This window comes from Wyeomyia smithii, chromosome 3 (assembly GCF_029784165.1).
Source record: "Wyeomyia smithii strain HCP4-BCI-WySm-NY-G18 chromosome 3, ASM2978416v1, whole genome shotgun sequence".
Lineage (NCBI taxonomy): Eukaryota > Metazoa > Arthropoda > Insecta > Diptera > Culicidae > Wyeomyia > Wyeomyia smithii.
The window spans coordinates 202,735,054-202,762,221 of NC_073696.1; the positions used below are offsets into that span (position 1 = coordinate 202,735,054).

A 27,168-nucleotide genomic window follows, 5' to 3' on the forward strand; every position below is an offset into this window, starting at 1 on the left:
AAAAACATCATTAACGTTTGACGTAGAATTACGTCTTACGGCAAGTGATTTCCAAAGGATTTTCTTTATTCTTTAGGCAATCGCTTGAAAAATAGCTATGCGTCCACCAAAATGCGGAGAATTGTGATTTTGTTATGCTGACTATTGTACTATAGAAAAATGTAGAGTTGTTGAACCAGCAGAGCAGCAGCTGATTTTAGCGCAACAAGGCTGAGCGAATTCAAACTTATCGTTCCACACCGATTGAACCGATTGACTGCAGCACTGTAAAGCATTGCTGAATATGTCAGAATATGTTAGTAATTTTGTCCGGATTTAATCTTCAAACTAATGAATTGATAATCTCAACCAAAGAGTCAACGCCATCCTAAATGGCAAAACTAATTTCTTTTGGAAGCGCTCTATACTCTATACATTCGATAGCTCTTGTGTCCGAAAGCGAAATAAAACAATTGTAGGCGATTGATTAAATTTTATTAGAATGAACAATACAGAAATGGACTTAAAACATTTTTCTTTTTCAATTTCTCTAATGTAATGATGCTTAAACCAAAAGTATAGCTACATAAAAGCAACACTAACAGCGAAATTTTCAATAATTCTAGCTCATTTCTAACTTTGTCATTACATCGGTGATTCGAATGTCCGTAATCCTTGGGAAAATTTGGTACCAAACAGTTCAAACAAAAAAAAATGCACACGGTTGCAGCGATAAATACTGAAAAATATTAAGTATTGCAAATACTTCGCAATTTTGTGAGTATGTCACCTCTGTATCCTCCGAACAAATCACTCCAGGAAATACAACATCGGAAAAAAGTTCCGGAAGTTTTACAGGAAAATTGGGTTTTTTTTCGAAAGAACTAAAATATTTATACAAATAATTTATTTTACTCGTGCAGTCCATTTTTTAACGATGAAAAACTGTGTATTGTAATAACCATATTTTTCATTCACTAATGTACTATAATGAAGATAATTTGCTTAAAAATGTTATGCAAATTACTGATAGTTACTGATAGTAATCGGTAACGAGTTGGAAATTACTGATAGTTATCAGTAACAATTTTTAGTGATAATTCCCATCACTAATTGGCTGCACTGCACGAAAAATGCAACTTTAGTTTCTTAATATCAAAATAATCTATTTGGCAAGACTTCCAGTCTGAAATATTTTTTTTCTGGATTCTTTGGTTTATTCTTTCAAAAAGTACCTACCAGTATTTTTCGGATGTCTTTCGTTAAAAATTGTAAGAAAAATTAATTAAGAAATTCAAAACTATTTTCATAAAAATGTTATACTAATGTTCAGAATGGATCATTTTACCTTGGGGGAACAAGTGTTTCTTACGTAAAATATTTCAAAAAGCACGATGACACTATCGAATTTATAATAAAATTGGCAACATTTATCGAAAAATGCAAATTTAGTTTTTACATACAAAAATAATCTATCTGGCAACACTTCCAGTCAAAAAGAATATTTTTTTAGATTCCATGGTTTATTTTCTTAAAAAATCACTTATCGGTGTTTTTTGGACGTTTTTGGAGGTTTTGACCAAAAAATGCGGTATTTTGCAACAATGAGGGTGATCCTGCCCTACAGAACAGGGGGTATTCCAATCGACACCAATTTTGAAAATTGTTCAAATAAGCACTAGATGAATAATTTCCCCCAACTTTGAGCAAAATTTGAGATGGTCGGAAAGACCTAACGCCTTTTGAAGAAGTTTCTCCTAAATTTAAACAAACTTAAAAATAATTGGAAAATTATGTCGAATTGATACAGAAACGACACACCAGATTTGTATAAGAAGATAAAAAATGCTGATTTTAAAATATCCACCACAAGTTTTAGATACATAAAATAAGCTCAAGACACTTCTAAGTATTATAAGATTTTTAATTTTTCGACCAAGTAACTCAATTGCTTTCAAAACATAATAATCACCGTTAAGAAAAGCAACGCATCAGGCATGAATGATGAAAATTAATTATGCTCTGGAAAAAAAACTTAAGGAAAAAAAAAATGAAACACCAGCAGAAGAAAAGTCTGATAAAGCCTGCCGCTGCTCGTTATCTACGCGGGAGACGAAAACTGCATCCACTAATCCAAAACACGGCCACGCCGCCGTCCGTTTCACACATGTTCATTCGCATTTGCCTTCCATGTCGTGCGACACGAGCACACCACAGCCACAGCGATCATGATGATGGTGGTGAAGGTATAAATTTGGTGAGTTTTTATGCAGCCAAAGCGGGTGGACGGTCGGTCACATCGCACTACCACACGTATTCGGAGGAAAAAAATTTTGGCAAGCAGAAAAAAAAACTGATACAATCTTTGATATAACCGCCTCTGCTGCTCGGTTGGGGATATTGCGAATTTTTTTTTCTCTGTTGTATGTGTTCGCTCTGGTACATGTTGATATCTAGCGTCAAGTGTTAGAAGGAGTAGCTGGGTCAGATGCCTTGCCATCTCCCACCCCCTCAGATTGGTTAATAGCGCTCCAGATTAGTTTGGTCGCGCGTAAGAGATTTTTTCCACATCCATCCGTTTGCTCGATAGCAGACCAAAGCCACGCGACTATTTTTTTCGCGTAAATTATGGATTACAATAAAAATAAAACCAACTATGTACTCGTCGAATCCACACTTCGCACCGCGTTTCCAGAAGCTCGCCTCACACCAGCTTACGTAATTTACTTCTCCAACGTAACAACTTTTTCGGTACGCTTAGAATTTGGGCCCGGTTCAAGGTTAAGATCAGCCGTTCACTTTGATCGTGCGGAATGTATCTGTCACTGTGACTTAAAGGGGAATTACTATCTGTGCATGATCACAGTCGTCGACGTCGTGAGTGCCGCCAATCCATTTGAATTCGCTGGTAGAAAACATTGGAGTATTCGTCGATTCAGATAAGCCGTGTCGGTAGGCTGATTGCTGCACATCAGATTGTTCATGAATAGGGGGAGAAAAGAATTGCACTCTTCCGTCCCCTCCTGGACAGCGCGATTGTTTGAATCAAATGCAACTCACTGTCGCGCGTCGGCTCGGTACGGTTGCACTCATTCTCAACAATAACAGAGAGCCGGTGCGAGGTCGAAGTTTTCAAAACGCGCTCCAGACTGACTGAAAAAACACCCGCTCCTCTCGGCGAGAGTGAGCACCACAAGCGAGCGTGGAACGGACCAGTTTTTTGCTAGAGGACAACCGAGTTCAGCTTCATCCGTGAGTTCAACGTCGGCGTGTACGGGTGTGTGCACAAAAAACCCCAGTACTCTTGTGTTTATTTAACTTCTTTTTTGTAGTCGGTGACACAGTGCTGCTGGTGCAAATCTAAATTACTTTTTACAACATTTCGATAGGATTTTGCAGCTCAATTCATACTAATCTCTACTCGCCCATAAGATCGAGTCAGTCCGGTGCCGATTTCCAGAGCAGACCAAATCTCAACTCAAAAGCGTCTCCGGGCATTGAAAAAATCCACTTCGGCTCAAATCACCAGGAAAAAAATATGGTGTAGGAGAGCAAAAAAAAAGTGAAGGCAGAAAAAAGTTATGGCGTACTGCCACTAACACCATCGTCAGCAGTGAAAAACGAGATTCGCTAGTGTGACCCGTGAGTGACGAATCAGTGAAATTGATTCTCAAACTGAGATTTCGCAAAAAATACCATGTTACACACTCGCGAGTGCCATTTTCTCAAAGTATTCGCCAATTTCGATAAGTGACGTCAGGGTGCTTCGATCGACACAACACAATAAGGATGCCATGAATGAGTTTTATTACTTCGGATAAATACTGAAAATTGCCTGTCCTCCATACCGCGGTGCGCGTTTTCACTCTGCAGCCGAGCGATTGCGATTCCCAGAAGCCGGCCGGTTTTGAAAAGCGAAAGTTCACCAGTGGACGATTATTTACTTCACCTTCCGGGGTGAGAGCGCTGTTGAAGTGCATTTTGTGTGCTTGTGATCCAACCAGAAAGTACCCACAATCTTTAAGCCCACATCAAATTCTGCAAAGCTGGCTCCAGTTTTTGGTCAACTGGTCATCTCGACAGCGGCCGCGGTGGCGGAAAACGGCAAAATTCCACCGTCGGCCGTCGTCCAGATGAAGCGGGAGAAGAGCGAAGAAGCCGAGGATCTCGATGTAAAGGTAACTCAGCCGTCAGCTATGCCTCCACTGGCGATACCAATGCAAGTTTTGTTATTCTTTTTTTTTGTTGCTGCCATCAGTTTCGGATTTTGTTATTTTTATTTTTTTCGTTTCTTTTTTAGAACATGTTCGTTGGTTTGCCACTCGACACAGTGCAGCAGTCAAAAGTGGGAAACGAGAAGCAACTCACAAAAAGCTGCTTTGGGTTGCTCACATTTTTTAATCGTTGGTTTGTGATCAAAGCAAATGGTTACTATCGTGAAAATTGAATTAGTGCCTTAATTTGGTATATCAAAAGTTCTAATGGATTAGAAACTCCCACAGAAAACCAAGGCATCAGCATGAAGTTTTCCATTGCATTCAATCAAAAATCCACAGTCTTGTGTTCGTTAAACACTTGGAATTCACTTTTACTCCAAGAATTTCCTAAATCGAAACGTCTTATAAAACATGCAAACACAGCTCATTCTCGCACCAGCACACAACACCCAGCAGGACGGCATTCGACGCCCCCGCGCCCGGTTTCGCTGTGAGTTCTCCCATGGTATTCCACTCGGTGCCGTGAGAAACTTAAAGTTCGCGAAACTCACTCGACGAGGTACAGCGCGAAAAAAAATGGTGTCTAGCTGTCAAGTATCCGTCGACATTGCACTCCGCCGCCATCGTCGCCAAGATGCACCCGGTCGACCCACCTCCACAGCCCCGCTAATTCGCCTTTATCCCGTAAACCGTGCTGGGGCGCGTCGAGCCGGAGCGGAGAGTTTACCTCGCCGATTTTTTGCTCCACCACTCCGTGGAAAACGCGCATGCATGTTTGGGGTTGTTTTGTTTTGCTGTTATTTTTTCATCTTCTTTTTTTGCTGTTGTTGCTTTTGTGTGCTGTTTTACCGTTTTCTACTCGATCCGCGGGGACCCGGGGTAGAATTACTTTTCGATGTTTTCTCAATCTCTCTCCCTCTCTATTTGCCGCCACCACGCTTCGAGTTTGTTGTTCCTGGTTTGTTTTTTTTTCGTCGCGGAAAAAAAATGTTTGATTTATTTTCTCCTGTAGAATATATTAGTCACAAACGGTGTGACTCTCGAGTTACGTCTACAAATTGACTGCAATTCTGTCAATAACTCCAAAGATTAACCTCATGTGCGTTACTGACCCAACACCCTAATAAGCTTTGCACTATGGGGATATCTATACGAGCAAGCGGACAAAAATATTTTCATCATATTTTTGCTACTTTTTATGATCGACACAAGTTACTTGAGATCCTTTTCCTATATTACCGTCGAATTTTGATAGAGAAGTGTATCTTTGCTTATAAAAAGCAGAAATTTTGCGTGCATACCTTTCAAATGTAGTGCTCCGGTATCGACAACCGTGTGCGCTTCATGACAGAACTCAGAATCTGCAAACTAGGTGGAGATGTTTTGCAGGCTTGTGCTTTACAATATCCTCTAGTCGAATAATCTAACGGGTTAAGGTCTCGACTGCAACGGGAGACACAAATCTTTCGGCCAAAACTTCATGTTTTCATGTCAGCCATCGTGGAGTCCGATGTGACATGTGATATGACGCTTCATCCTGTTATAGAACAAGGTAATGCAAAACAAAGCCTTGGTGCTACATTCCGATTCGGAACTCGACCTTCTGTTTATTATACACAGACTTCGCAGCCAACTGTTAAATGTACAGGACAGTTGCTGGGCTAGCGCTACGATCCTACTGGCACTAACAGTCGCTCCCAAGCCGAGACTCGAACCTACGACGACTGGCTTGTTAGGCCAGCATCGTACCTCGAGACCAGCTGAGAACAAGGTAATGATCCTGAAGAATTTCTGATCAGAAATGTTGACTCACTTGGCAAGTTTCCTGATGGAACTTACCGGGCTACGAAGAATCTTTGAGTGAACCAATTTCATGATCATGATCATGTTTAGCATGCGTGCAAAGCGAGGACCGTAGAGGTCTCGGGTTCCCCTGCTTTGGACGCTTCTGTAAAGACTTTTTGATGCAATAAAATGTGGTCAAATGACATACTACTAGTCTGTAAACCTTCTTCGGTGTCTTTTGAGCGAGCAGCAAAATCATAATACCTTTTATGAGAACATTTTCACAAATTCGCAATAAAATAAATCCGGTGTCTTGATGCAGCACGTAAAAGTAAACGTAACCAAATACATTGTCAACAGAAATAAGTCATGAGTTTAAACAATTGCTGCTAAGCAATAAAAAATTTGATGGGGTTAAAAGAATATGGTAAAACGAGAGGGGGGGGGGGGAGCCCATGAAGAAACGAAGAGTTAATTCTCTATCAAAGCCTGGCGCATTCAGCTAGTATTCTTAGGGAATTATAATTTCATTTGAACTAAAAAAGATAAATCCTTTGAATAAGTTGGCTGGAACATATACAGAAATTGTCTAAATAACAAGTTTAAACCATTTCAAAAAATAAAAAAATAAAAACTTTATTGTTATACATAGCTGTTTCAAAACACTCTCAATTATACGGTCGTAAATCGGTTTTGAAAATCTTGGAAAAAATTCTTTTTTGCAACTTTTCATCTTTATTACTCAATATCTCAGGTATAGTACCTGCTACAGTCCTAAAATTTTAAATTTTCTGTAGTAAAAGTGTTCACTTTCTGTAGCAAATATAGAAAAACAGATTGGCCATAGTTACTTTGCCGACTTTTGTCCGTCTGAAAGCCTCTAGTTCCTCGGTTACAGAGCCCCAGCACTAACCACGCAATTTTGCTGTACAACTACCGTCGATGATTTCAAAGCTTTCAAATAATGATTTCAATGCTTTCAAATAAAGTTCTGGAATCATGAATAGTTTGGCATATTTTGGAGCCTGAACGAGAAAAATAAATTAAAGATTAAATTTCCTTAAATATGTAGTAGAAAAGCTCAAGAAACCCAATCATAAACATTATTTAAAAAAAAGTTTAATTTGAAATTCCGATTTTTTCGTAAACTGCTTTAAATATGCAAACACTGAGCTTCCTAGAAACAAAAAAAAACGGGAACAATTTAGAAATATGCAGAACCAGCTATAGGTCCGATATAAAACATGATCAGTCGAGAACCAGTTTATCGATTGATTCAAAATTGTAAGGAAAGGAGTTGTTTCTGAATACACTGGTCGCTTTTCACACGGGGGATACGTGCCGCGTGAAAAGAAACCGCGTAAATTCCGGAATCCGCGTACATTCCGGAATCCGCGTGAAGAAATACCGCGTAAATTCCGAAATCCGCGTAAAAAGCGACCTTAGTGTACCCAAATTTTTTTCTAAAAAAAGAAAATTTGCCTGAAAAATACATTGGCCTATAATAACAATTCAACAGAGTTTCTGGTTTTAGAGTCATTGCCAGCTCTATTTCAGATAAATTTGGAATACAGTCACACCTCGATATAAGGCAACCTCGATATAAGGCAACCTCGATATAACGTAACTCGATATAACGTAACTTTGAAAATGTATTGAAATTGGAAATGAATGATACAGCAACTGTTTTCGGGGTATAAATTGCTTCAAAAAAGTGTTTCTAGTAAGTTTTGAAATTAATGAAACTAATGCGAAAATTGTCCTAAATGGGTTTAAAAATACTAATAGGTGATGGAAAATAGGTTTTCACGCATCATTTAGTAACAATTCACAGTCTTGCATCAATTAGAAAAAAAAATTTTTTTTTGCTTGTTGAAATTTTCTCTAAATGGGCATAAGAAAAGTTAAAAAATACTGATAGGTGATGAGGAATAGGTTTTCGCGCATCTTTGAGTAACCGTCAAGAGTCTTGCATCAATTGAAAAAAATTTGTTTTGCTTGTTGAAAATTGTCCTAAATGGGCATAAGAATGGTTTAAAATTACTGATAAGTGCTGGGAAATAGGTTTTCACGCATCTTTGAGGAACCTGTGTATCAATTGAAAAAAAAATTTTTTTTTTGCTTCTGAAAATATTTCTAAATGGGCATTAGAAAGGTTTAAAAATACTGATAGGTGATGGAAGAGGGGTTTTCGCGCATACTTGAGCAACCATTAACATTCTTGCATAAATTAAAAAAAAATTTTTTTTGCTTCGATATAACGTAACGAAAATAAAAATAAAGTTGCCTTATATCGAGGTATAACTGTAATTTTATTCGTGACCTCTTCGTTTTTTAGAAAGGTCCTTCAGACACGTTGAGAACTTCTCCAGAACTACTTTTTTTTGAGTTTGGTTTTTTTTTCTGGTTTATATATGGTTTTTCAAGTTATCAAATATTTGATTTTTTTCTGGTTTAAGAGTTTTTTGCTGCTTCGGTTTTTTTTTTTTAGTCAGAATTAATGTCTGTTGTGTCCTTTTCCCGACACTCATTTTTCAAATATTTGTATTTTTTTTGTTTTTAGACTCCTTCAATTCCGAAACCAATTACAGCAAAATTCAGAATCAAGGTAAATTTGAGCTGAATCTGAATTTATTATTGTTATTTTTGACTTTTGATACTATATAGACTTAATCACTCAATAAACCACAGAACCAAACGTTTTTAATTTTTTCTCAGTAAGAAAATGTCCAATTTGACAAAACGGATGAAGAGTGGTTTTGTAATTCCTTTTTTTTTATTTCTTCAATGACAACGTTCCTGTCTAAGTGAATTGTGGACGGCCTCTAAAGACTCCAGGTTTAACAACAAAACTCAAATTTATGTTTTTTCATCATTTTAATAAATAACAAAAGAAAGGATTGTTGCTTTATCATTGTTCCAGGGATGACTTAGAATTGCATTATGAGACACAAATGAATCATTCATTTTCAGAAAAATAACGAATTACAAAAGCCTCATTTTCATTGCGAATAAAATGTTGTGTTGGTAGAAATATTAAACTGATGTGTTTTCATGTAACTTTGAGCTAGTATTTAACCCAATTTTTTGCAAAAGTATACTAGTATTAACCCTGCTCAAATAAGTTTTTGGACGGACTTCGAAAAAATCACTATGAACATTTTTTAAGTTCTCATTGAAGCTTTTTAAAGGTTCAACTGAAGAACGTCTAAAGGCGGCACTGGGCACAAGAGGTTAAGTGAGTTGAATATCTCATTCATCAGTACAAATCCATTGTTTATACGTCTTTTCTAATAGGTTTTCTATTTTGTCAAAATTTAATAGACTATTACTATTTGTGATGTTTTGTATTTCCTCGAAGAATAATCAACTGTTCAAGTAAACTATAAGCATCAAAAAAAAGTATGCAGGATTTTATGTGCCTTTCTAACAAGTTAAATTAATTTAATTAAATTCTGAGCAAAGCTGATTTTAGAGACTTGCTAAATTTTGATAAATTTCAATCATCCATTAGGAGCAGTACTTTGGTATCCGACTGGTTAAACCTAAATTAACAAGCACATGCAACACTGAATGTGTTTCTTTCAGAACTACAAATTGATGTCAAACCAAAAAAAAAACACGTGCTTTTTGATCAAGATTTCAGTGACATCATTTAGTATCATAATTTAGAATGGTCACACTAGGCAATCTTGCATCAATTTAAACCAACCGAATAAAATACCATCGCGTAAAGTTCATCGATCATAACACCGCAGAAATTGTCGCTGCCGCCACCTGCATCGCCAGCGTAAGACTCCACTCTGGGATGATCGCGACACTGACTGACACTGCTGCTCTGGTGGTGACCCCCTCGAAGGTGGTAGCAGCACATGTGCACCAGCAGAGCGCCGCTGCCGGTTAAACCTCGTAAGACGACTATGGCGAACATGTGTGCAGGCTTTGTTTTGCTCATCTTCATCTTAAAGAGAAAGAGTAAAATTGTATTCAAATAATAATCAGTCTACGACGCCTTCATCATCATTCATTTACATGAAGAAGAAAAAAAAAACTGCAAGATTGGTGAAATGGTGGTGAGTGCAAGCCGTTGCACCACAGCAACATACGGTTAATCATAACTGAGGATTTTTACTGCAACTAATTTCTCCGAGTGCCACCGACGCGACGTTCTCGGAATGAAATCGCTGGCATGTCAGGCAGCAGACTGTGTGCAATCGTCATCCGTGTTGTCTATAGTGGTGCCGGTTGAGAGAACTAAACAATACTCGAGTGTCCGTGAATTAACGCCGCGTGTTGATGGTGTTTACGACCGGCTAGACGAAGTTGTAACTTGCTATATTAACTCAAAACGATGCAAAGAGCGAGCGCTTGTTGTGGGGACAGCATTATTGGCGGTGTGAAAGACGAGAACGAACAAATTACTGCTGCGGGTATTCAACGCTGTGCAGTGTCATAATTCGTCTAGTTTGAGCTGTGTTACTAGACAATCTTTTGCTAACATCTGATTTTGCCACGTGACGCACAAATTCGCGGGTAACAAGTACTTCTCCACGGCGGTTTACAGTGGCAATCGCGGCCACTGTACTTTATGTTCCGCGGAGCTTCAACAGCGGCCTTCATGAAAAAAAAAAAGGCCGAGAGACCCCGTCCAACCATCAACTGCCCTTTGGACGTCGCGTCACTAATTGAGCGAAACAGTGTGCATCAAGTGCTCCTAGGTACACTCTCCTACCGATGTTGCACGTGAAAAAAGCTGCCGTGAAAACCGCGAGTGGAATAGTCAAAATCACCATAGGCGATAATTGTTCAATCGAAAATTATTGACAATCTAATTGGTGTATTTACGCAAGTACCCTAAAATTCAGATGGTTACGCTTTGCGGTTCAATACGGACAGTCGAAGAAATCACGTCAATCAATCCATTGTTGGCTTTGATGTTGTTGTTGTTGTTATTGCTGTATGTACGCCCAAGTGTGGTTATTCAAATTAACAGACCCACAGCCACAGGTGGTGCCCACTGCTGTTGGTTGGAACCTACCAAAACTAATACGTAACCTCGATTGCCCCCCAACGTTTATTGCACGTTGCTGAGCGATCGGTTCAAGAAAGCGGTACAACTCTTCGTGCGCGAGATATTTAACAATTTCACGCCATTTCCGCCCCGCTGGCCGAGTAATTTCGTCGATTTTCTCTACGTGTTAGGTACAATTTAGAACTGACCTTGCATGGGTTTTGAAAATACTTTTAAGTTATGCTACTTCAGATCCGGAATAAAACAGTTACGGGGATGGCTTCAAAACAACTAGTTTGCATTGTTCAGCTTCCCGTAGATGACGTAAACCCGCCAGCAATTAGTAGCAAAATTGGCTCTAGCTTCTCCATTTCACCACCAGTGCGACACCGGCGACGACGACGACGTAGATGGTGCAAGTGAGACGCGAAGCCTTCGGTTGCCCTCTGTTTGAACAAGAGCAACTGGGGAACACAAAACCGAATGTAAACAAAGTTGAAGAAATTTATTGAAAAATAAACAACCATGCGAAGACGCTGTCGAATGCGTGATATGATGCTTTGTGTGTTGTTATGGCACTTGTTTACGGCTTCTTTCTTCATCCGAATAACACTTTTAGGCCTCAATATGTTAGCACAAAATTCGCAGTTTCGCCGTGAGATCGATGGGACGACAGATGTCGATGTCTCAGTGGCGATAATTACCTAAAGCCGGAAAGACAAATCAACAATGGATATTATCAAGAAACCAGACTGGAAAGCCACGACAAAATGATGTAACAACACACTGTGTGTGGTGTCTGTTTTCCTAGGTCCTGGACGATCCTGCGAGTAGTGTCAATTCTTGCGCCAAACTGGTTTATCATGAGGGTTCTTCTTCACCATTTCGAACATGGTACAGGTAATTTACTGTGAGGAGAAAATATGTGAAGGTCAACTCGACAAATTACTTCCTGGAAACGGAATTCAATTTCATGAACAACACGAAAGCAGTTGATGGATTTTAACTAATTAAAAGGCGACTTTCACTAAGATGAATGTTATTCTGAAACCAGATGGATTAACAGTTTACTTTCATCTTTTGCGTATTCCAAGTAGTAAAAAAAATATATCGATTGCAACTGATAAGTTCCAATGTTTCTCCAAATAAAGCATTTCTTACATATACGTAACTTGAGATATCTGTGTCCTCCGCGAGTTTTAAGTCATCGAATGACCGTGAGAGTCGCTCGCTAGGTGAAATGACTATGAGCATAGAGCCTTCAAACCGTGCCCAAAATTATAGGCACCATTAGAGTCAAGTGAAAACAGGTATTTCGGTTGCTGAATTCCAATTTTGTTATGCAAACTTTTTCGCTGACGTATTCGCTTGCAGAAAACCTAAATTAATCCACCTAGCGGTCAGACTCAGCCTTTCTCATTCAAACTTATTATTTGTAAAAATAGATTTACATGAACGCTTGAATCCAATTAAGGTATATGCACTCTTTGGGTTCCAAAATATTGATGTTGTAATTGAAGTATGAAATATGAAATTTGACGTAATGTTAGTGCTTAAGAAATAGCGAAATAAATGAAATGACTCTTAATTTTGAACAATTTAATCACGAGCGATACCAGGAACGTTCAAATAGTACGATACCACATTTAAATTATGTTGAGGCCACATATATTGATCAAAGTAGGTATAGTTTTAAGTAGTCTTTGAATTTCTTTTCTTTCCATAACTTTTGAACCACATATTAAATTGTTATGCAGTTTGTTATTTGTAAGTTTGAGAGATGACTCGTTTGTTTGACACTAGTTATGTTCAAATAAGTCGTGTAATCTTTGAGATAATAGACTTTCGTTGTTTTAAAAATTCAATACATAACGGTGGCTTGAGCTCGATTATAATCAAATGAAATGGGAACGTATAGGGCAGCCAAACGTTGAAACAAAGTGTCCAATCATAATTCATCAGTTAACGCTTAACTTGCCCGTTCATTTGATATCAATATTGTTCAAATCGGTTGTGTAGTTTCTGAGATAATGAATGTGATTTTCACATTTTGATACATTACAGACAAAGTTACAGCTCGATTACAATGAAATTCAATAGGGTGTTATGAGGCAGTTAAACCTTTCATTTGACACTAATTTTGTGAGAACATAACAGGCAAAGTAAGTCTCCAATTGCAAAACAAATCAATAGGATCTCATGAGGCAACTAGACCTTCGATTTGGCCCTTCGGAGCACTTTTATATCTTCGGTTTTGCAAGTGATTGCTATACCTTTCTAGAAGAAAGGCAAAAAGTTAAAATGAATAATTAATTAGGTGTAAAAAATTTGTGCTCAAGTAATAACGAAATAAAAGAAATGACTCTGAATTTCGTACACTTCGATCACGAGCAAAACGAACAAAAAGCACAATACCAAATTTGAATTTTTTTGAAGCCACATGTTTTGATCAAAGCAGCAATTTAAATAGTCTTTGAATTTTGTTTCTTTTCATAACTTCTGAACCACATATCAAATTGCTATGAAATTTGTTACTTGTGAGTTTGAGAGACAACCCGTTCGTATGACACTAGTTATGTTCGAAAAGTCATGTAATCTTTGGGATAATAGACTGTCGTTGTTTTTATAATTTAATACATAACGGTTGGAATAAAAATCTGATTATAGGGAAGCCTTTTCATTTGACACTAAGATTATTGAATTTAGTCCAGCCATCTTTGGGAAAACGAGTGACTTTGAAAAGTCATCAGAACATGTTTCTTTTCACAACTTTTGAACCACGTGTCTAATCATTATAAAATTCATTAATTAAGCTTTAACTAGCCCGTTCATTTGATACCAATATTGCTCAAATCGGTTGTGTAGTTTCTGAGATAATGAAGTTTTGTGATTTTCACATTTTGATACATAACAGACAAAGTTACAAGTTATAATAAAATTGCAACTTATTTCGTTAAAATCGGTCCATCCATCTCTGAGAAAAGTGGGTGAGTTCAAGCAGTCTTAGAAACATGTTTCTTGTCATAGCCTGATTTCCCATTATTATACATAACGGGCAAAGCTAAAGTCCAATAACAATAAAATTCAATAGAGTCTTATGGGGCAACAAGACCTTGATATGACACTAATTTGTGAAAATCGGTCCAGCCATCTCTGAGAAAAGTGAGTGAGTTTGAAACAGTCTATGAAACACGTTTCTTCACATAACTTTTAAACTACATATCCAATCATTATAAAATTATTTTACAAACTATTCAAAAAACAAGCCTGTTTTTTGATACAAATTTTGTTCAAATCGGTTGTGTAGTTTTTGAGATAATGAAGTTTTATTATTTTCACATTTTGATACATAACCTCGAAACTAAACATCCGATTACAATAAAATTCAATAGGGTTTTACGGGGCAACTAGACCTTTTATTTGCAAATCTAGAAAATCTATAACGAGCGTCTTAGCAGAGTGATTGAGATCAATCAAAGAAATAGTTATCGGTTTCCGTTATACTCTACTAATTTTTTTTTTAGTAGAGTATAACGGAAACCGATAACTATTTCTTTGATTGATCTTTTATTTGCAATTAGTTTCATGAAAATCGGTCCAGCCATCTCTGAGAAAATCGAGTGAGATTGGGAGACCTTTACATACATACACACACATACACACACACACACATACAGAAAATGCTCAGCTCCTCGAACTAAGTCGATTGATATACGAGATTCGACCATTTGGAGCACTTTTATTCCTTTGGTTTTTTCAGTGATTGCTATAGGTACCTTTCTAGGATAAAAGGCAAAAAATTCTGTTTATTTACCATATCAGAAATTTTATTCTCTATTGTTATATATGCATCATTTTTGCAAAAGATTTCGTCGTTAACCTGCTATGCTGTTCGTTTAGGTCTTCTTTTCGACATGCACTGCTTATTGTATGTCTTCGAACCAAGTCTCTCCTCAGTACGGACCTTTTTCTTTTACCATTCTGATGAAGAATTACGTCTTACAGCAACATTCTGAATTAGTGGTGCAAATTGAACTAGCGGAAACATCGGGAGCGTCACGCGTCCAATTTCAAACATGAACTAATAACTCAGTTAGTTTTCAACGGATATCTTTCATTCTTGCAGCATTTGGTTGGAAAATTAGCTAAGCGTCTACCAAAATGCGGAAAATGGTGATTTTATGATACTAACATTTGAAGTATTGTAAAATGTAGAATCTTGTTCTGAACGCAAATTTCGACCAATTATAGCCGAAAACAAACATCGCGCATCCAATACGGGTGGTTTCGGAATTGGGAAGATTACCAGAAGCGAACGTCATTTTTTAGTTCAAGATGATGACCATCGGTTTATGGAAAATGGCCGAATATCATCCAATATGGGTATTTCCATAATCGGGATGATGCACATAAACTGGAATTCGACTTCAGATGACATTCTGAAATTCAAGATGGGACCATACCATTTTAAATCTTTTTAGGACCGACACATTCTCAGAGAGTTATTTTGTTAATTGTTGGATAAAAGTTAAAAACACTTATGCCAGAAAGTTGGATCTAGAAACCATCAAATTGATCACCGCAATCAAGTGTACTCTCAAACCTATAACAGAAATACATTTACATGAGACTAGCTGTCGTTATCCTACGTTAACCTTGCGGTCGTGTCTCATACAAAACCTCTTTAACTTTTTGGTTCGCGATTTCCCATTAATTTATGAACCTTTTCATACACGATCTTTGAAATAAGTTTCTGCTAGAGCTGTATTCAACCAAAAATTGTTTACTTGGTAATATTTGTTATTGTTTATTACAGATGAACGGAGAAAATCGAAAGAGTTCATTGGTTTCTGTTTTTTACAAAACGGTGTTAAAATTCGCACACACAAAATTTATTCTCAAAAACAGGGTTTTCTCTAATTGTCGTCAAGTTTAAGTGTGTAAGAAAACAATGTAAGTGCAAACATTGATAATTTTTCATGCCTTCATATCCAAATGCTCGCACTTTGGCCGCGCACTTTGGTCTTTCGTGTAGTGGCATAATGACAAATCAGGCCAGAAGACAGTTGGACCGTTGTGAGCGGTCAGAAGAGGGAGAAGCGGAAACACTCTTCCAAATACACCTATCCATTCATGGTGCTTGAGATAATGAAAGGTGTACTCCACTCCACAATGGTCCAGAAACCAAATTTAGAGGGAAATTAGGGTCTAGAGCTCTATAGCAACATTTTGGAGAAAAACTTTTTTCTACAAAGTTGTTACATATGATAAAGTGCTCATTGAAAAATTATCAAAAATTAGGGTGACCAACATTTTCGATGCAATCAAGTACCTAACTTTTTTATCTCTGTAGATAGAAGAAAAATTTGTTTTACAATGTTATTGCTCCATTAATATTAAGTAACTTTGTAAAAAAAAGTTTTTCTCCATCTTTGAAAACAACCGATTTATATTGAAAAAACATATTTTACGCTCTAACTTTTTTATTTCAAGTTTCATGTCAAAACTGTCTTTGAACGACTTTTAGAGCTTTTTAAGAGAAACAATTTGCAACGCTGACATCGTAAATATCTCAATTTTACTCAAAGTTATTAATATTTTCATAAAAAAATATGCGTTTTTCATTTGTATGATGTATTTGTAAATGACGTTCCTTGATACTTACTCGTACAGTGCCCGGATATCAATTCTGTGTAGATAGTATCTACTAGATACAGAGCGCCCACTTATTGAGCTCTAATATCTTTTTTGTAATTTTTGCTTTTGGCTTTATTACCCTTTCTGACAGCCATCCAGTTGGCTGTCACTCGTATATAAGTTCCATTTTTATTGTACAATTTAAAATGCCGCAAAAGGGTTCCGGACCAATAAATTGGGGAACATTCATAAATGACGTAGCTTTTTTTGGGTTTTTTCGTCACCAAACTGCAAACCCCCCCCTCCTCTTTTGAATGCTACGTCATTTATGAATGTTCCCTTGAGATTACTTGTTTAGCCAGTTCATTTGTTTCTGACGTGGGACTACGTCTTTGTTAACTATACTGGGATGCATTCTGTAAAATTGGAAATGAAACTGGCAAATGTTACGTCAGATTTCAAACGTTAACAGCATAACCACATGATAAATAACAATAATCAAAATGTTGTTGGATAGATAAAATGTATAACAATTTCGTAATATGCTAGTTATCACTCTAATTTCATTGCTAAGCGGTATAATTGATAAAAAGTTTCAATAACCAATTTACGCGAATAATGAACCAATTACATGCGACCATTCCTAGCACAGACGACGTGAATGGACACCATCCGTTCCCTGTGGATATTCTCTGTGTAATATCGAAATAAAAATTGACATCCCAATAGGTCAATTTAGTTTCGCTTCTATGAGCTTAGACTAATATGATGTCTCGAAGGTAAAAGGTTTCCGAAAAGTTTGAAACAATCCCCATCCTTGAACAATTTCTAAACCTGTTTTCATAACCTAATAAAAACTGATGTCTTGAAAGAAAACGTGCCAGTAAAAGCAACAGTACCAGTGGAGTAAAAAACCGCAGGTCTCTCGTCGTCTATGATTGCAGCGGTACTCTTCTATTTGTACATTTCAGCGGTACACTTCTATTCGTACTGCAGCGGTACTATTCGTATTGCAGTGGTACACTTTTGTTCGTACATTTCTATTCGTGTGCAGTCGAGGAAAAACTGCAATGCTGCTGTTGATGGTGATTGAAAGTTTATCTCATAAATATGATTACCATAAATTACTCAACAAGGATTGTAAATTTTGCAACGGATTTTCATTTAATTTCATCTTCGATATTCACTAAATAATCGTGACCGAATAGTGTCGAAAGAGTAAATTCCCAAATATACACATTTCTAGAAAAGTAAGAGCCTGCGAATGCTTGTGAATTTTTGGTTAATTTACTAAGATTCATTTAAAATCTCTTTTAACGTTTCAAAATTGTTAGATGATATATTATTATTTTAAGATTTACCATAATAAATGTATATTAGCTGTCTTCTTAATACAGCAAATGCAGTTGTAGGGAAATGAAAAAAATTGTCAAGCAAAAAACAAAAATGTAATTGTTGATTACTACGATTTTTTGCTGGAACTTGTTGATAGTTTTGTTCAAAATATCTTCTTATGTTTGTCAATTAAAGAACCTTTGTAAGAGGTTTCATATTATTTTGAAAGTAAGATCCATATTGTAGATTTGATTTAATCAGAGTTAAATAAGACAAAACCATTCATTATGATAACGTAAGCATTATTGGATTTGGTTTTTCAGGACATACAGTTAATTCTGACTTTGACGCATTACGAGAAATTCTTGGTGCTTCTTTAACAAGAACGATATGCTTGTGCCTTGTCAAATACAGACGCTGTATATTCCATCCACATATCATGTGGACAGCTTTGGGGGGGGGGTTTTTGGCCAATGTCCATGGTCCATACAATTTTTTCAAAATTTGTATGGGCAGTTGTCCACGGAGGGGGAGGGGGGTCAAAATCCTTAAAAATCTGTCCACGTGGTATGTGGATGGCCCCTAATTTCAGTGTTTAGTCCCACGTCTCCATTTCATACAACCCTACGGCTGTATACCTTGTAGTATTTCATTGGCTTCACTTCCGCAGTGCCCTAGAACCCAGTACAAATTGGAGTTCATACGACACAGCCTCCGTAGAGAACGAACGCATTCCCAGACAATTTTTGACGTGCATTTGAAAGCACGTAAAGCCTTAAGCGCCCCTTCAGTATCAGAGAAAATGCTAATATTCGCATGTTTATACTTTCTCTCCAAGCAAATTTTGACACATTCGATCATAGCGTAAATCTTTGCTTGGAGTACTGTTGGCCATTCACTACCTGCTGTCAGGATTCAGGAATATGTCTACTGAGAGATTCCTGCGGAGAAATCTTAAGATAGAGGTGTCGCACGCTATATTTTGATGCAGAAATGTAAATGTTCCAACTACGGGTTTCTTCGGGGCATCTAGATTGTTACGAAGCCAATATAGCCTATACTCAGAAATCTTTCTTTTGAAAGATCCTGATGACAAATCTCAAAGATAGAGGAGTCGCTTGGTAATTTTGATACAGAAATGTAAATGACCCCTACTGCAGGTTCCTTTGAGGTCTTCCGGATACAAAATAGCCGCCATTTCTCGATGAGTTCATGGCCGATTCTTGATCTTGATGAACCTTCAACGAATCAAGTTGATGCAGCCATCGACAAACTAAAATCTCCCTGTTCGTTTGGTCCAGATAGAATTCCTGCCTGTGTGCTTAAAAAATATAGTAATGCTCTCATCCATCCATTGACAGTTCTGTTCAATGCTTTTTCAGCACAACGTAAACCTCCCTCTTGTTGGAAATGTTCCGTCATGTTTCCTGTTATAATTAAAGCGACAAGTCTGACATCGGAAACTATCGTGGCATCACTTCGCTTAGTGCTAGCTTAAAGATGTTCTAGGTTATTATAAACGATGCTCTTTTTGACAACAGCCAGCACTACATTTCCACCGATCAACATGGATTCTTTCCGAAGCGGTCTGTCTCTACTTTGTTCAATTCCTCACTACGTGCTTCAAAATCATGGATATTGGTGCCCAAGTTGACGCTGTTTAAACACTGATCTTAAAGTTGCGTTTGATCGACTGGATCACGGTATTCTCTTGGCACGATTGGAGAAAATCGGCGTGTCTCCCGCTTTTGTCACCCGGATCAGATCCTATCTAGCTGATAGAGAGCTATATGTTAAAATCGATTCTGCCCAATCTCATTATCACAACATTATCCAATCCTGGAGTGCCCCAAGGAAGCGATCTTGGACCATTGCTGTTTGCACTTTTCATCTACGAAATCGACACAATACTTCCATCTGGCTGCCAAATGTTTCACGCGGATGATGTTGAAATTTATAAGATTATCAAGAAGCTTGCAGACTGTGTCGAATTAAATTTTTTTTTCGGATGATGCACTGTTTTGTGGAATGGTGTTACCATAATTACATGACTGTTAGCATTTCCAAATGCAGCATTATATCCTTCCCACGTAAAATGACATAGATTGTGTTTGAATACAGCATAGCAGCGAGTAACACATGTTAGAGACCTGGATGTTATGCTAGATAGTGCTCTCACATTTTAAACACACTATTGTGAAGTTATCTCGAAAGCGAATAAATAGCTGAGACTTATTTTAAAAATGTCTGCTGAGTTCATGGACCCACTATTCCTGCGATCTCTGTGTTGCTCGTTGGTTCGATCCATCCTCGAATCTAAGATTTATCTAAGATGTATCTACGATCGCAGACAACGGAATATGCGCAACATGAACCGATTAAATTTATGTGAAGTACTTTCAGCGCTATTTTTGAGATTTTTTACTTTACCATTACAACTGAGACTTTTCAAAACTGACTTTCTTCAAGACGATAATTGTATGTTCCTTGTTTTAGAATTTGTATGTTAGTATTGTTATGTACACTAGTTACTAAGGCTCTTTTATGTTCATTAAGACAATCAATGTTAGATGAGTGATAATAATGAATAATAATAATAATAAATAATAATAATAATAATTCAGAAATGGCTCTTCCATCTATACCCATGATGCAAAAAAGCATTTTTATCAGATAACCCAATAATAAAATCATCCGAAAATTAGCAGGTTTGCCGTGCCTACCGGAACACTGGAGTTTTTCCTACATCCGGTGACCAAAGCCACATTTGCGGTCAGAAAATGAGACTATGAAAGCTTACCAGTTAGATGGTGTTCGAATTATTCAAATCGACAATATTTGCCAAAGACACAGCTTTTTAAAGTTGATCAAAATTTTGTCTATCCTACTTATTTTGACTTTTGACTATCCCCTGTACAAATGTTCTCTTAATTCGAAACTAAAACTTCAAAGCTAAGTAGCAGTCTCGGTGAGGAAGAACTTCCAAATAAAACCGATTGAACGTATCAGTTTTTTTCTATCAAACTACAAGCTTTCCTTTTTATTTGCGACTGAAAATCATTTCAAATCCTGTTTCAAATTGCAATCTGATGAGAATTCGGTAAGAGTAGTATGTCCTGAACGTGAAATCTACATGATTACCAACTGAACCTTTGTTTACAGGACTGGGCCTTAAACACCTCATCAACGTGGAAGGCTGAGAAAAGACTAAGAACAACTGCAGAGCGAATGGAAACAGCAAATTTTTCAAATCCGGTCAAGTTACGCTGTGTAACCCAGAAAGCATCCTGTTCGTAAATCTTCCCACACTAGAAATCGCAACCGATAGAACGAGATGTGAAGAAGCGTTTCAAGGTTGTTTCAGTTATTATCAGAGTTAGTCAGCAGCAAATGTTTCTATGAGCCTCGATTTACCACCAAATCTCCGCAGCACACAACTCTGATCGTTGTTTCGTCGATAAGCGGAACGAGATTTAACCTTCTTCTTCTTGTATTCTTCGCATCCCGTTGTCCGCACCGGTCAAATTGCCAAAGTGGTTTTGAGGAATTCCTCCCGTCGATTGATTTATGAGTTGCGAAGTCATACGCTAACGTGAGTATGTACGGTATTCCTCGAAACCTATCAAGCTGCAATCGGTTAAGGTCAAGTGAAAGTGTTTTGATTTTTTTTCCTCTATTTATTCATTTATAAATCGACAACAACCGTTGCGTTGTGTTGCGATTGAACTTTCTCATTTCTCAATTGTCGGCTGGGAGATTGAATAGAAAATCAAAATTAATGGAAGCTGTCATTCTCTGGCTTACCCTGAAGCTTCGAACTATTTTGTTTTCTGTTAAACAAAGTTTATTCGAAAACTGAATGAATTTTCAGAATGAAGTTGTTTTGCTCCACATAACAATAAAAAAATGTTTCCGACTAAATAGAACAAGCAAAAAAAACCTCGCAGACATAGCCGTTTGTCCGCTTCCTTAGCTGTTCTTTCTTTTAACTTTCATTTTCTGTTGACCAGCAAAAGCAGAAAAAAAGAACCCAAGCACTTGCTTTGTTTTGGACGCTCTTTTTGTGTATAATGTGGACAGAAAAACATCGCTCTTAGTTCCATGTTGAACTCTTCTCGTCTGTGTACGCTGGCGTTTGACAGTTCCGTGTTGCCGTTTTGCATGAATAAATTAACATGATTAGTGAAGTGCAACCGCATTTTACTACGATGTTGACATTTTTTTTTCGATCATCAACCGAATGTGTGCTTCAGCTCTGATGCGATGTTACTACACGAGTGGCAAAAAGTTCATCGCGACGGGTAATAATTGTGTATTGGTTGACTTTACTGTGTATGAACTACCACCAGAGCGGGAGCAAGGCTAAAAATAGTGTCATTTGTGGCGACCTCACCGATCAGACTTGGTATAAATGCGGGACGGGAGACACAATAAATCTGCTTGCCTAAGTCTAGGCTTTCCGCTGTCCGCAGCTGTCGGTTGTCGAAAAGTAAAACAGTTGTGTTGCGGAAGTGCTCTCTGCTTAGAAGTGTGGCATTTTGCTGTGTCGGAGAAGGGTTTTGCTTTCTTCTCCCCGTGGGACACATTTGGTAATAAATCTAACACATTCTAATTATTTTGCATTTGAAATTCTAAATTGGGATGATGATGTATTTACTCAATTAGATCGTTTTAGTGGCAGCTTTTTTTTGTTTTCAATTTTAACTAACACAAAAGCACAAAAACACGTCTCTAATTGGCCACTGTGATACACTCTCTAGATTGGGATTTTAATCATTCAATCAGAAAAAAAATCATGAGTAAACAAACCAGTTGATCAAAACAAGTGTCTAGATTAGCCCCTTCCCTTCCTATCGGAGTAGTCACACAAAAAAAACTAAACTTCATCAGACGAAACGGAACTAGACACCCAACCAGTTTATCCTGCCCAAAAATGTAAAAACCATCCATACAGCCGAACCGAGAGGCAGGCAGTCGTTTTCGAAACCATTCAAAAAGTCACCCCGCAAGACCTCAAGTAGTTGGTACACACCAAACACGGCTACCAATTGACTGTATGCACATTAGCGTGTGCGTGTGTAGCCATCATACTTCTGCGAACACTTGTTCTCCAGCTTGATTAATATCTCTGTCTGATGGATGACGACCGCCGCCGTCTTGTTCACGCGCCGCTTCGAGTGTCTGCCGCTTACGCAGACCGAGCACAGAACTTTTGGCAGTGACCTTGAGCTACGCTCGAATCATTCAAATTGCGCCAGGCAAGGAATTTCGAGCTGAAACTTTGTAACTCACCCTTCTGGTAACCTCGGCCGTGATTTCCGCCAAACGGTCGGACACCCAGTCAAACAACAAAGAACCACTACGCGGAGGACCTATACAAGCGCTGGTTGGTGGTACCCCAACAATAACAACGAATGATCATCATCATTACACATTAACCCACAGTTCGGGAGTCTTTAAAGGCAGTAACATTCGCGCGTTTTTTTTTTTGTGTTCGTCTCGGCGCCCATTTCTGCGGTACGCTGATCATACTGCCCTCTCGCTCAGCGGGAACCGGAGGTCTGCTCCGAAACTAGTTTCCACTGTTGATACTAATCGAAGCCTGCACGACGACGTTGATGACGGTGTGAGGTGTTCAAGGTGTTCAAATTGGTTTTTTTAACGATTGCTGCTGGCTGAGCCGATCTGCCAGTACAGTAATTCGATCTTTTTTATTTGGCCCTCGTAGACTAAGGAGGTTAACTTAGTGTGACAGGTGGAGAATGATAAAAGTGGTAGGAAGGGGGAAGAATAAATTTGTCAAATTTACCGAATTGTAGGAATTTTTCAGCGTAATTTGCATGGAGTATTGTAGAACATGACATGGTAGATGCATCCCAAAAAATACCCAAAATACTACCTTGTGGGACATTACACTATCTATTAAAGGAAGCTGAAGCAGTCTATTTTTAGTATCAATTTGACATGCGTCATCCTTTTTCGCGCGTTCGGAGACTACCTAAACTCAAGACTCGGGCGTATACGTTTTGTGTACGGGTAATTCTCTGAAAATCAAGTACATACAGCACGGTGCTCCCACAGACCGTTATTATAAAAAAGCACCAAAGAATCTGAGTACACCATTCGATTCGTTATGACGTCCAGAATCTCTGGTCAAAATGCCAAAATCATCGTATGGTGCATTTTCGAGTAATGCCCTTTTGAAGGTCGTAAAGTACAAAAACGTACGTATTTCAACCACCATTTTATGAAATAACTTTCAAAATAGTTTCTACACATTTCAAGGGTTATATTTCAAAACATTAACAATTGGTGAAAAGATTTATTTGAAAATCTCACAGTGCACAGTGGTCTAAACTCGAAAAATCGCGATCGTTCTAGATTTGACTGCGAAAAATTGATTTTATGTACTCAATGTCTTCAGCAAAATGGTTTCATAGCACAAGGCCTAGTAATTTTGTCCTTCCAGGAAAAGCTTACACCGTAGAACAAAACAATTTAAAAAAAAACACAAATTGAATACCTATCTCAAAAGAAAATTTGATTTTTTTATGCAAACTATTAAACGTTGATAGTTGTTTGAAGCTAGGGGAGAGTATTGAAAAATGAAAAAGTTAAAAATTTCAAAAAAATACAGTGTATATTTTTTTTAAATAGACAAAATTATTTTTAAATAGATTAAAATTATAAAATCAAGATTATAGCTTTTCAAGCATTCCTGTGAATTCCGGTGTTCCTAGCCATCAACATTTTTTCAGAGACTTAAATGAGTTCTCAAAATTATTTTTAAATAGATTAAAATTATAAAATCAAGATTACAGCTTTTCAAGCATTCCTGTGAATTCCGGTGTTCCTAGCCATCAACATTTTTTCAGAGACTTAAATGAGTTCTCTCGTAAACATAAAGTTGAAATGACGTACCCGACGAGCAATTAACGTAAATTAACGTGTTTCGACAATGACTAGGGTCATAAAAATTTCACAGGAGGATCAAACAAACTGTTCTAACTCTTATATTCTTATCACTAATAGGCTCTTGACACAGTAAAGTTGATTCATATGTCAGCACAAAGCTCTTTGTGATCCCAAAGTTTGAGTCAAATTAAAAATGAAATTTATAAAAAATATTAAAGTTTTGATATTTTTTATGATATTGCTCAAGCAAATGGACCCAAATTTGCATGAAGAAGTTTTTGGGAGCAGGAAATATTTCTACGGTGCTACGGCCACTCTCCCTTCTCTGCTCGAGAAGGGTTCCGTACAAATCAAACACATATTTGGAACATTTTTTTCTGAAAACAGCTTAAAATGATCGAAATGATGCACAGGAGCCAAGAACCGACCCCAAAGACTATTTTTAACTCTAAGATGGCAACTTCTCCCAAAGTTATTGAATACCACTCAATATTTTGGAATCGGGAGAGAACTCCGTGTTAATCTCAGGACACGGATTCAGTTTAGCGGTGATGAAATGGAGGTAGTTGACAAGTGCGTGCATCTAGGCTAACTGGTGATTACCTGGGAACGACATTAGTAAAGAAATTCGTCGAGGTTCTATGGCGGGACAGTCGCCGCGGCACGAAGTTGACTATCTACAAAATTTAGATCATACTGTAGCCCTCTAAGGCCACGAAGCTTGGTCCTTGCTCGTGGACAACTAAAGCGCACTTGTGATTTTTGTACTGAAGAAGTGCAGATGGAAGATGTCAGAGGCCACGAATGCTGTTATATTCCAAACTAAATTCATTTCCGAAAACGTATTCTCGGATCGCGACTATTTGACTGATTATGAAAAAAACAATTGTTGAGCGACTTGTCGCATACTACGATGGATGTACGCCAATCGGTTGTAGAAACAGTGAAATAAAAATCGTTGTTTCTACAACAAATTGACGTTGGTAACATAACTTCAGTTATTAAACCATTTTCCACAAATCATACATTCGGCAATGTTTTGTGATTATATTAATGCATTATGTACAGATCAGATTGTTGAAATTCGCCCCAACGCTTATTATACAAACGTTTTTGGAAAAAGCTTCGTACTGAAAATTTACTCGCTAACGCATACGCCAGTCTGCGAGATTACGGCAGCTATGGTCTCAAATCCTCCATAACGGCGAAAAACTGTTTGTATCATAAATTTCGAATGGTATAGATATTTAAAGTACAGTTTGATATTTCTTCTTGGCAGATTGATGCCAAAAGATTTGAAACCGGTCAAAGGTTACAAATTTTGAAAATTGAAAATTTTGAAAGAAAAACCATGTTTATGGACAACCCTATGACAGAAAGTGTCACCCTAGGGGCTAAACAAAAAAGTACTAGTCTGAAATTTTTCGATAATAAAAAAAATTCTGTAGCGAATTAGAGTATGATCGGAACAAAAAAAAACGATACGATTCTCTTTCATGAAGTTTCTGTATATAAAAATAAGAAAGGGGTGACTATTCAAAAAAAAAATGCAAAATAGTTAAACAGAAACGGTAATATAAATGGAAATAAATGCACCATTATTATTATTACTTAGAAAAATATTTGTTCATTTTAAAAAAATACTCCATCAAGTAATAGTGGAAGATTTGATTCGTTGTTAATATATACTGATAATTTCATAATACCAACTAAATCGCTTCTATAGTTTGTTGATAAAACCAAACAACTCAAGTTTTTTTTTTCAACCAGACAGAAGTGAATCAATAATTGGTATTCACGGCAATTTATTGTTCATGGCTTAATTATATAGTTTACTTTTAGAGCAGAATTAAAGCAAATTAAAATTATTGACGCTCGATTCAACAGAGCTAATAATAGTTATTAATTTCTGTCTCAAGTACCCAGTAATTTGAAGAAAAAAAAACAAAAATGATGAAAAAATCATGAGTAGTGCCTTAATTATGCTTGAAGCGTAACACTTGAAGTGTTCCGAGGAAACCGATTACTGTTCAGGAATAGTTAGTTCTGTTGATTCACTGCTAATCATCGCCAACATCTCCATTGCTTATCCTGGTGCACCCCCCAAATCGGCTCGCCTTGCAGATTTTAAAATTCCCACAAAAAACAACGACAACCGCCTCTCCGTTGCTGCTGGACAAGTGCAACAGCCCCAGCACCAACCGTACGCTCTCTCGGTGCACTGTGCTTCTCTAGCCCTGACCCTGTGCCGCTTCGGCGATCAAGGAAATCCATTCCGCGGGCAGTAAG

General features: G+C 37.5%; 1 protein-coding gene across 3 annotated transcripts in view; it reads left to right on the forward strand.

Annotated features, from left to right (window-relative positions):
• Positions 1-27,168, forward strand: part of LOC129727709 (zinc finger protein squeeze-like) — an 88,950-nt gene that overhangs the window by 57,472 nt on the left and 4,310 nt on the right. The window lies entirely within an intron of this gene.